Raw genomic sequence first — 7852 nt, 5'->3', positions numbered from 1 at the left:
GAGAGATAAAATGGTGATGAGCTCGGCAACTCCTATAACTGCTGTTACCCCTGAGAATCTACCAAAACCAGCTGCTGCAATCCCAAAGGTAGAAGGGCCGATGGAAGAGCTTATTAAGGGCATGCGAGACCTAAAATTGAAGATGTCCAGGATTGAGGAAAAAGGGCTATCATTAGGGCAGGCTTTTATGCTAAGACCTCAAAGCAAAGAAGGGTTTACATTCAGATGTATATGGTGTGATGACCCAGAACATGCAAAGAAAGACTGTGCTAGCTATAAGGAAGCCCTCAGAAATCAACTTGTGTTTTTCAAAGATGGGAAAATCCACCTTACAGAGACTGGTCTTCCATTAAGCACAAACTTTGGAAAAGGAGGGATGAAAAAGAAAGTTGAAGACATGGTTGCTGGACATGCCATCTCTATGGTTGAGGCAGCAACCTATGGGTTAAAGGTTGGTCAATCAAAGCAGGAATCTGAGAATGATGAAGATTATGAGAATGAAGATTTTTGGCCATCAACAATGGAACTAATTTCGTCAAAGAAGGTGTCTAAACAGGCTTTGCATGAGGCAGGTGACTGTATACGTCTTGAGACTGGCTGGGAAGAGCCTGTGGATTCTTTATCTGTTCATGCCTACATTGCAAAATGCCAGAATAATGAGGCACAGGTAGAGGAAAAGCGTAAGAGGGAAAATGAGGAAGGAGGGCCATCAAAAAGGGTCACCCGCCGTGGAAGTGAAAAGAAGGATCCTGGGCCATCACATATGCCTCCGCCGCATAGCAGACCTCCACAGGAAGTATCAATGGAAGAAGTGCCAGCAAAAATGAAGCATGAGAAGGAGAAGGGTAAAGGGAAAAGTCCACTCTACAAGCTTCAATATGATATTGAAGCCGCAAACAGACCTCAAAAAGGTGCTTGAAGAGAGGATTCTAAACAGTAGGGTGGAATTTACACTAGGGGATTGCAAAGAAAGAATTCCATGATGAGATAATTGATATTATACGAAGGAAAAGGCAGTCCATAATTGAATCTATTCCATCACAAGGGGAGACAAGCACTTCCAAGACTCATGGAGTACAGGTACAGCAAAAGGAAGAGAGAGAGAATGTGGTGGAATGTAATCACTCCGCTGTGAAGGGGCACGACAAGTGCGCTTTGTGGATGAGGATGATGAAAAAGAAGTTCTTACAAAGAGTCATTACTCCAGGAGCCATTGGGCAAGGGCCACTACTGAAACCCTTGTCAAGATAGGTGACTTGGAAGAGCCGTATGTCGCTCTAATCGATCATGGGTCTGAAATAAATCTTATGGCTAAAAATCTCTACAACAAATGTAAGTGGCCAATGGATGTAGATCATGGGTGGATGATTAAAGCAGCTAATAACTCATTTGGAGAGCTCTATGCAGCCTATCCAAATGTAAGGGTAACTATAGGGGATGTGAAAGATGATCAGAACTTCTTTGTTCAGGAGATGTCATCGTATCCCCTCATCCTTGGGCAACCCTACATTACAGCTGTGAGGATGGAAACAAAAGTTTTGGATGATGGCTCGGCATATGCAAGAATAAGGAGTAAAGATGGCAAGAAAGCTGTTCAGTTCTTGACAGTTTGCATTAACCATGAAAGGAACCGTGAGTCTCTTCGAGCACAGTCACTCCCAAAGATGAACAGAGAATTCATGAACTACAGGGAGATGAGGGATTTTGGCCAGGTGCCATTGTAAAGCAGGATTCCCCAATGGTACAAGGGAAAATGAGTTCTCGCAGGACTCAATCAATGTAAATAACTTTTCAGTAAATTTTCAGGGATTTTCTAGCCATGGGTCACTGGTCTTTGTAAAAAGCAAGGATTTGAAGTGTGGCATGCGTCGACATGTACAAAATGAACAAAAAAGTCTTGAGCAGTGTGGTCTTTTGGAGAAGAATGAGTTTATTTCAGGGGTGCTTGATGAGGTGTCATTTGTGGATACTATGGGTGTGCTTTTTGCTATGGAAAGAGCATGCTTACAGGGTGGGAATGAGATGATAGAGGTGTCATCTGTGGGGATGTATGATATAATCCGAGAATTTGAGGGGATGGAATGTAAAAACATGAATTGTGAGATGGATGCTCATGTTGATACAAAGTATAAAACGGTTGCAAAGAAGGTGAAACCAGTTGCCTTACCCTTGCCACCAGGAAGAAGCAAGGAGAAAATAGATGAAGCCTCTATGCAACCGAATCTCAGAGATCCAAAGAAAATTGGGCATAAGTTTACACAAGAAACCCTAAAAGAGCTGAAGATTGGTGAAAAGGATTTTCTGTTGCCAGTTGAAAAGGAATGCTTTGAGGAGATGCTTGTAAAACATGGGAAAGCCTTTGCTTTTCAGCCGCATGAGATAGGCTGTGTTGATCCAAGCATAATAGCGCCAATGGTGATCTTCACTGTTCCACATGTGCCCTGGAACCTGTGGCCAATTCCAGTACCAAAGGCTCTCTTGCCAAAGCTGATGGAATTACTAAAAGAAAAGATCAGGATGGGAATTTTGGAACCATCATGTGCTCCATACTCCAACAGATGGTTTACCGTGCCAAAGAAAAATGGATCATTGCGCTTCATTCAAGACATGCAACCTGTAAACAAGGTCACAATCAGGAATGTGGGAGCAGGTCCGATTGTGGACAAGTTTGCAGAAGCATTTGCAGGTAAAGCTATATACTCTATGGGTGATCTGTATTCGGGATATGATCAGTTCCAGCTGGATATACAAAGCAGGGACTTGACCACAATGAAAACTCCTTTGGGATTGGTAAGGATGTGTACCTTACCACAGGGAGCCACCAACTCAGTGGCGCATATGATGAATGGAATGAATAAAGTCTTGCGAGACTTCATACCACAAATAACTATGCCTTTTCTGGATGATGTGCCAATAAAGGGCTGCGATGAGAAAGATAAAGATGGGGATTTGGATTCGAGGGGGTGCCACAAGTTTGTGGCAAATCATATAAAAGATTGTGATATGATTCTATCCAGGCTTAAAGAGGTGAATCTTACTTTTTCTGGATTGAAATCAGTGTTTGGGATTGGTGAAGTGCTAATCGTGGGGCATCTTTGTAGTACTAATGGACGCCGACGTTGTCCAGCCAAGATAGATGCAATACAAAGAATGGAAGAGATATGCATTAATGTTACAGAGCTAAGGAGATTTCTTGGTGCATGTGTCTTTTATGTTATATGGATCCCACATTATGCACATGTAGCAGATCCTCTTTATCAACTTTTGAGGAAAAAAACAAAAAATTTTGTGGAGTGCAGTACATATTAAAGCTATGCAGAAGCTGAAATGTCTGCTCCAATCATCACCTACTCTAAGGAAGGCAGATTATGAGTGTGACAGGCCTGTGATTGTTACAGTTGATACTAGTCCTACTGGGATAGGATGGGCAGTAGGGCAAGATGATGAGGATGATCACAGGTATGTAATAAGATTTGGAGCAAAGGTATTAAGAGGGAGTTATGGGGAATAGTCACTGCTCTAAAATGTGAAAAAGAATATCTTATGTACTTGTGGAAACTGATTGCTTGCCACTCCTTGGGATGATTGCAAGCTGCACCACTCCAGATATCGCTATGCTTAGGTGGATTGCCTATATCAAGTCACTAAATCCTGAGTTTGAGCATATTGCTGTAAAAGATAACCCAGTTGCAGATATGCTATCAAGAGCCAGGTATGAAGATGAAGAAGGGATGATTAGTGACATTGATGATGTAGGTATAAAATTCTATACTACTGCATATACAAAAGGGGACCATACTTGCTTATCAAATGCACTTGAGTCTTTTACCGAGGAAATGTATGAAGGAGATTGGTTGCTTATTGGTCAATACTTGAGTACTTTGACAAGACAGGAAAATTGGTCTGACTCAGAATTTAAAGGATCCGCAGAAAAGCATATGGGTATTTTCTAAAGGATGGGTACCTGTGGAAGCATCGTAAGCAAAGGAATGCTATGCCACAGAGAGTCATATGTGATAAAGAGACTCAAGGGGAGCTCATGAAAGAATTCCATGAGAGTCTCTGGGCTGGACATCGAAGTGTGTGGGCCACCTTTACCAAAATAAAGGAAAGATATTGGTGGAAAGGAATGTACAAGGATGTATCCCAATATGTGGAAACATGCATGATGGTATGTCAAATGTACTCGAATGTGCGACATCGTGATGGCCTGCAACCAACCTACCCACCTGCCATGCACTACAAATGGGTAGTGGATCTAGTTACAATGCCCTTGGGAATCTGGCAGATGCGGTACGTAGTACTTGCAAGAGAAGACCTGACAAATCAGGTGGAAGGGCGTGCTCTTAGAACAAAGAGCACGGAAACAGTATGCAAATTTCTCTTGGAAGATGTGATTTGCCGGTATGGTTGTGTTGGGAAAATAACAGCTGACAGGGGTGAGCTAGATGCTGAAGAAGCAAGGGAATTCTTTTCTAGAATTGGCATCAAATTGGCCTTAACATGTGCTTACAACCCTGAGGGCAATGGTAAAAGCGAGCGAGGACATCCTCCAATCATTAAAGCTTTGGCTAAGGCATGCAGAGGAAGAATGCGGGAGTGGCCAAGGCTGCTACCATATGCTTTATGGACTGACCGTACAACTCATAGCTCAGTGACAGGATACATGCCTGCAGAATTAATGTATGGTCAGAAGCCGGTAATGCCAGTTGAAGAAGTAGTCCCAACTTGGAATGTATTACCCTGGGTGGAAGAATTGAACAGGGAAGACCTCCTTGCATTGCGAATAAGGCAGCTGGAGAGGAGGCCTGAAGATGTAGAGCTTGCTAAAGCTCGTTTGAAAGATGCAAGGTTGAAAAATAAAGAAAGATTTGATAGAAGACACAGACTCCGGCCAAAACCTATTGAAGAAGGTGATTGGGACCTAATGTATGATAGTAGTCTTGACAACCAGTTTACTGTGCAAAGGAAGTTTGCAAAAAGATGGTTTGGCCCTTACATCAATAAACCAAAAGCAGCATCACTTTCTTACGGCGCTGACAAGAAAGAAGGATTAGTTGCAGTTTTTGATCTAGATGGAGGCACAAGGAAGACTGGTGGACCACATTCAAAGAACCCCTGAGCTAGCCAGGCAATTAAAATCGGTAAAATTGTTTGTATTGGATGAAGCTGATCACATGCTAGATATGGGTTTTCGAGAGAGTTTGCACAAAATCATGTAAGCATTGCCCTCTCAGAGGCAAACCCTTCTATTTTCTGCTACCATTCTGAAAGAGGTGCACAACATTGCTAAAATTGCGTTGAGAAATGACCATGTATTTATTGATGCTGTTGGGAAGAATAGTCAGGATACCCATGCTAAGGTGAAGCAGCAATATATCATGGTTCCTCTTGAGAAACAGCTCAGAGTTTTGTATGCAGCACTTAGGGGACACATGGCAGCTGATCCCCAGTACAAGGTGCTTGTGTTTTGCACAACCGCCAGAGTAACAGCCTTCATGTGCAAGCTTTTTATGGAGCTTGGTTTCAACTCAAGAGAGATACATTCAAAAAAGGATCAACGCTATCGCACTCGCGTATCAGACGAGTTCCGTCAATCCAAAGGTGGCATTATTCTATTCACGTCTGATGTGTCAGCCAGGGGTGTTGACTACCCTAACGTGACACTCGTTGTCCAGGTTGGTGCACCATCTGCTGATTTTGAGCATTAGGGCCAATTTGGACAAGAAAAGGGCTGTCTAAGGATCTAAAAAGGGGCAACTTAAAAAAGACCATGAAGATCTTACCAAAACTATTCAACATGGGTACTCATTGGATAGAGCTCATCAAGCGCCACCTGTGGACTATTTGAGCGCTAAATTTGGAGTTCATATGTAAAAGTTATGGCTAAAATAGTGCAAAATGTTCCAAAAGTAAGTGAAGGAGATCTTGACACGTATACAAAAATGCCATACTTCTTGACACGTGGCTCCTCCTTGACCCTTAGATCAAGAATAGAGAAACCCTAAACAGTCCTTTTTTCATCCAAATTGGCCCTAATGGCAGTATATCCATAGGCTTGGAAGAACAGGACGAGCCGACAAAAAGGGTGAAGGTTTACTCATTCTTGCTCCTTGGGAAGGTTACTTTCTGCTGCAGAAATTAGAGAAGTTACCTGTCACACAGCTGCCAGCTCCAAAGCTAAGCTCACAAGTCAAGGAAAAGATCCTTTCTACGGCTTCTTGGATAGATTCAAAGATCAGAGAAACGGCTTACATGACATGGCTTGGCTACTACAGGTCAATGAAAGGCATTACACTAGAGAAGGTGATGCTGATGCAGAAGGCACTAAGGTGGAGGAAGTGGACTAATTGAACCTCTTAAGAGGTAACTGGATTACAGTATAGCCCGCGGGTCAAGGTGGCGTCGTGCATGGGAAAAATATGAAGGTATTCTTTTTTTAAAGAATATCCGAATTTTAAGCGCAGCGTATTTTCATTTTGGGAAAATGTGATTTTTGGGCTGCAAAAGCGAAGGAAGCCCGGATGCGGGGAAAAATGGGAAAGAACCAGAAAATTAGAGAGACGAGGGGAATATGCAGAAACGGGAGTGAAGAAAAAACCAGAGTTTGAATCTTGCAGAATATCTTGTTTTGTGAAGATAACTTCTGTTCAAGCCTTGTAGGGGTTTGAATTAGAGAGGAATTGAAGCTCCATCCAGTGATATGCTTCCTGAAAAATTCGAAAAATGAAGTGATGCGCTGCTGATTTCATGCAAAGGACGACTGGCTGGCGACTCCGGTGCTACAGCCCCTTGTGTGAACAGAGTGGAGGACTTCATAGAAGCAAAGGTTGGTGCATACTTTGTGGCTATCGGCGGCTACTATTCAATTGAAGGTTCTCATTCAAGCTTGGTCTCTGATGCAACACATATTATGGTGAGATGAGCTGCTGTATTGATGATCAAAGCATGAAGGCTGTGATGCTGCCAAAACTAAGAGAAAACAATCGCCCTATGAAGGAGAGGAAGATCATGGAGACTCAAAATAAAATGAGACTGATTTCCACATAAAAAAGGTGTCTTGGTTTTTGCTAGCCATATACCATTTAATGATATGTTCATGTAAAGTATAATCCCACTCCTTCTCACTAATAGCACGGCAATACAAGAAAGAGTCTTAGGAGTTTTACTTTTCTTGTTCATTTCATACCTGGTGAGTTTGTGTGAGATGATTGTCGAGCTACTGCTGGCGACAGAGAGAACACGAGTTTGTGGGCTGCTGCTTGCAGAGGTCTTAATGTCATAATGCTATTTGTTTTCTTGGGTTTTGGGAATCATGTGATGATGAATATATGCCATATGCTATGTGGAAATCTTTTGAAGATCGTGTTATGCCTACATGTGTTATGTTTGAGACACTTGGATAAAGGGACAGGTGATCTATGATTTGAGTTAATCAAGCTCTTGGTTCGTGACTTCTGTGCAATCATTAAGCTGAATTTGGGAATGTTTTGAAGTGAATTGGCACATGTACATGTCAACCGAAATTGAGATGTTACATGCCATTTGAAGAGATGGGGATTGGAAGCTACTCTCACAGCCAGAAGTCTCGCACTTTCCCAGCGATACTGCCCACGTCACGACAGCTTTGGTGAACCCGACGTGAAACTGCTGGGGTGAGAGTGTGGTGAAATACACAGGGAAGCTATGGCTGAGAATCCTGAGGGTGAGGGGGTTCATTTTGACCCCGGGGTTATGCAAATGTTTCAGATGTTTACTATGTATATGCAACAGCAGCAAGCTGCTGAGAGGGGGGAAATTTCCACGACTAAAGCAATGCAGTCAATTGTGAAAAAGGTGGATCAATTTGATG

At 42.6% G+C, this 7852-nt stretch overlaps 1 pseudogene; it reads left to right on the top strand.

Moving 5' to 3' along the window:
- The first annotated feature begins 5075 nt into the window (after window positions 1-5075).
- LOC147613029 (DEAD-box ATP-dependent RNA helicase 31 pseudogene) lies at window positions 5076-6354 on the top strand (annotated as a pseudogene).
- Window positions 6355-7852: the final 1498 nt, after the last annotated feature.

The sequence above is a fragment of the Cibotium barometz genome, chromosome 44, assembly GCF_041138505.1.
Source record: "Cibotium barometz isolate CiBa-2024 chromosome 44, ASM4113850v1, whole genome shotgun sequence".
Lineage (NCBI taxonomy): Eukaryota > Viridiplantae > Streptophyta > Polypodiopsida > Cyatheales > Cibotiaceae > Cibotium > Cibotium barometz.
Note: the sequence above shows the minus strand (reverse complement) of the source record. Positions and strands in the feature narration are given on the sequence as shown.